The following is a 3,980-nucleotide window of genomic DNA, read 5'->3' on the forward strand; positions in this document are numbered from 1 at the left end:
TCATCATAACAGTCTCTCTCTCTCTCTCTCTCTCTCTCTCTCTCTCTCTCTCTCTCTCTCTCTCTCTCTCTCTCTCTCTCTCTCTCTCTCTCAGTGGATAGGAGAGGAAAATTAACTAATTTCATTAATCTCATTGTCATAGTTTCAAGCGGCCCCTAATAAGTACAAATTAATATGATTCATCAAATTGACGACATAAACTCATTCAATTACAGTTTTGAAAGGCGAGTGGGTGTTGTTGAGGTGATAGAGAGGGAACAAGGTACCATGTGGAGAGGAGAGGAGAAGAGAGAGAGGAGAGGAGAGGAGAGGAGAGGAGAGGAGAGGAGAGGAGAGGAGAGGAGAGGAGAGGAGAGGAGAGGAGAGGAAAATCAAATCAAATTTTATTTGTCACATACACATGGTTAGCAGATGTTAATGCGAGTGTAGCGAAATGCTTGTGCTTCTAGTTCCGACAATGCAGTGATAACCAACAAGTAATCTAACTAACAATTCCAAAACTACTGTCTTATACACAGTGTAAGGGGATAAGGAATATGTACATAAGGATATATGAATGAGTGATGGTACAGAGCAGCATACAGTAGATGGTATCGAGTACAGTATATACATATGAGATGAGTGTGTAGACAAAGTAAACAAGGTGGCATAGTTAAAGTGGCTAGTGATACATGCAGTCGATGATGTAGAGTACAGTATATACATATGCATATGAGATGAATAATGTAGGGTAAGTAACATTATATAAGATAGCATTGTTTAAAGTGGCTAGTGATATATTTACATCATTTCCCATCAATTCCCATTATTAAAGTGGCTGGAGTTGGGTCAGTGACAATGACAGTGTGTTGGCAGCAGCCACTCAATGTTAGTGGTGGCTGTTTAACAGTCTGATGGCCTTGAGATAGAAGCTGTTTTTCAGTCTCTCGGTCCCAGCTTTGATGCACCTGTACTGACCTCGCCTTCTGGATGATAGCGGGGTGAACAGGCAGTGGTTCGGGTGGTTGATGTCCTTGATGATCTTTATGGCCTTCCTGTAACATCGGGTGGTGTAGGTGTCCTGGAGGGCAGGTAGTTTTCCCCCGGTGATGCGTTGTACAGTCCTCACTACCCTCTGGAGAGCCTTACGGTTGAGGGTGGAGCAGTTTCCGTACCAGGCGGTGATACAGCCCGCCAGGATGCTCTCGATTGTGCATCTGTAGAAGTTTGTGAGTGCTTTTGGTGACAAGCCGAATTTCTTCAGCCTCCTGAGGTTGAAGAGGTGCTGCTGCGCCTTCTTCACGACGCTGTCAGTGTGAGTGGACCAATTCAGTTTGTCTGTGATGTGTATGCCGAGGAACTTAAAACTAGCTACCCTCTCCACTACTGTTCCATCGATGTGGATAGGGGTGTTCCTCTGCTGTTTCCTGAAGTCCACAATCATCTCCTTAGTTTTGTTGACGTTGAGTGTGAGGTTATTTTCCTGACACCACACTCCGAGGAGAGGAAATATCCTAATGAAATATGTACTAAATATTTGTATTAATACAGTTTTTACTAAATATCCTAATAAATATATAGTAAATATCCGAATCAAATCAAATATAGCCCGTAGCTGGGGAATACAATTAGTAGTCAGAGGACCAGGTGTAGTATTTAATAAGGACCGGATATAGTATTTAATAAGGACCAGGTATAGTATTTAATAAGGACCAGGTATATTATTTAATAAGGACCGGGTGTAGTATTTAATAAGGACCAGGTGTCGTATTTAATAAGGACCGGGTATAGTATTTAATAAGTACCGGGTATAGTATTTAATAAGGACCAGGTATAGTATTTAATAAGGACAGGGTATAGTATTTAATAAGGACCGGGCATAGTATTTAATAGGGACCAGGTGTCGTATTTAATAAGGACCAGGTGTAGTATTTAATAAGGACCGGGTATAGTATTTAATAAGGACCAGGTATAGTATTTAATAAGGACCAGGTATAGTATTTAATAAGGACCAGGTATAGTATTTAATAAGGACCAGGTGTCGTATTTAATAAGGACCAGGTATAGTATTTAATAAGGACCGGATATAGTATTTAATAAGGACCAGGTATAGTATTTAATAAGGACCAGGCTGATCTTAGTTCCTTAAAGTGCTTCTACCTCTTCAGAAAGAATCTCAAATCAAATCGGAAATGACAGTTCCCCACAAGCCCCATGTTGTAAATGTGTATTTTCTCTTCAACCAACCATGCTCACCCAACTCAGCAGTAAATGCTCTATGTTCACTCCCCAGTAAGTTCCTGGGGAAAGTGACAGAACTGTGATAGTTTCTCTCAGTCCATTAACTGTCAAAATGTCTCCCAAATGCTACATTATACTTAGCCTTACAGGAGAACATGATACAGGAGTGTTTAGGGTAAAAGGTTGTAAATGTCATGTTTTGTCATTAATTATCATGTCTTGTCCCTGTGCTTCCCCTTCTATTCGTTTCCTCTGCTGGTCTTATTAGGTTCTTTCCCTCTTTCTATCCCTCTCTCTCCCCCTCCCTCTCTCACTCTCTCGCTCTCTCTTCTCTCTATCGTTCCGTTCCTGCTCCCAGCTGTTCCTATTCCCCTAATCATCATTTAGTCTTCCCACACCTGTTCCCGATCCTTTTCCCTGATTAGAGTCCCTATTTCTCTCCTTGTTTTCCGTACCTGCCCTGTCGGATCCTCATCTATAATTCACCGTGCTGTGTCTATGTTTTGCCCTGTCGTGTCGTGTTTCCCTCAGATGCTGCGTGGTGAGCAGGTGTCTGAGTCTGCTAGGTTCAAGTGCCTTCCCGAGGCAACCTGCAGTTCTCGATCAAGTCTCCTGTCTGTTCTCGTCTTTACGAGTAGTATTATGCTTTTTGTTTTGTAAAGTTTCTTACTGGATTAAAAACTCTGTTTTCGCCAAGTCGCTTTTGGGTCCTCATTCACCTGCATAACAGAAGGATCCGAACAAGGAATGGACCCAGCGACTACAGAGGCTCGTAACACTGCCGTCGAGATCCAAGGAGCCATGCTCGGCAGACACGAGCAGGAATTGTCTGCTGCTCGCCATGCCGTGGAGAACCTGGCCGCTCAGGTTTCCGACCTCTCTGGACAGTTCCAGAGTCTTCGTCTCGTGCCACCTGTTACTTCCTGGCCTGCCGAGTCTCCAGAACCTAGGGTTAATAACCCACCTTGCTACTCCGGGCAGCCCACTGAGTGCCGCTCCTTTCTCACCCAGTGTGAGATTGTGTTCTCTCTCCAACCCAACACATACTCTAGAGAGAGAGCTCGGGTTGCTTACGTCATTTCACTCCTTACTGGCCGGGCCCGAGAGTGGGGCACAGCTATCTGGGAGGCAAGGGCTGATTGTTCTAACAATTACCAGAACTTTAAAGAGGAGATGAATCGGGTTTTTGACCGTTCAGTTTTTGGTGGGGAGGCTTCTAGGGCCCTGGCTTCCCTATGCCAAGGTGATCGATCCATAACGGATTACTCTATAGAGTTTCGTACTCTTGCTGCCTCTAGTGACTGGAACGAGCCGGCGCTGCTCGCCCGTTTTCTGGAGGGACTCCACACAGTGGTCAAAGATGAGATTCTCTCTCGGGAGGTTCCTTCCAGTGTGGACTCTTTGATTGCTCTCGCCATCCGCATAGAACGACGGGTAGATCTTCGTCACCAGGCTCGTGGAAGAGAGTTCGCATCAACGGTGTTTCCCTGCTCCGCATCGCAACCATCTCCCTCCTCTGGCTCTGAGACTGAGCCCATGCAGCTGGGAGGGATTCGCATCTCGACTAAGGAGAGGGAACGGAGGATCACCAACCGCCTGTGCCTCTATTGCGGATTTGATGGACATTTTGTTAATTCATGTCCAGTAAGAGGCCAGAGCCCATCAGTAAGCGGAGGGCTACTGGTGAGCGCTACTACTCAGGTCTCTTCATCTAGATCCTGTACTACTATGTCGGTCCATCTACGCTGGACCGGTTCGGG

The sequence above is a fragment of the Oncorhynchus gorbuscha genome, linkage group LG12, assembly GCF_021184085.1.
Source record: "Oncorhynchus gorbuscha isolate QuinsamMale2020 ecotype Even-year linkage group LG12, OgorEven_v1.0, whole genome shotgun sequence".
In the NCBI taxonomy this organism is placed as follows: domain Eukaryota; kingdom Metazoa; phylum Chordata; class Actinopteri; order Salmoniformes; family Salmonidae; genus Oncorhynchus; species Oncorhynchus gorbuscha.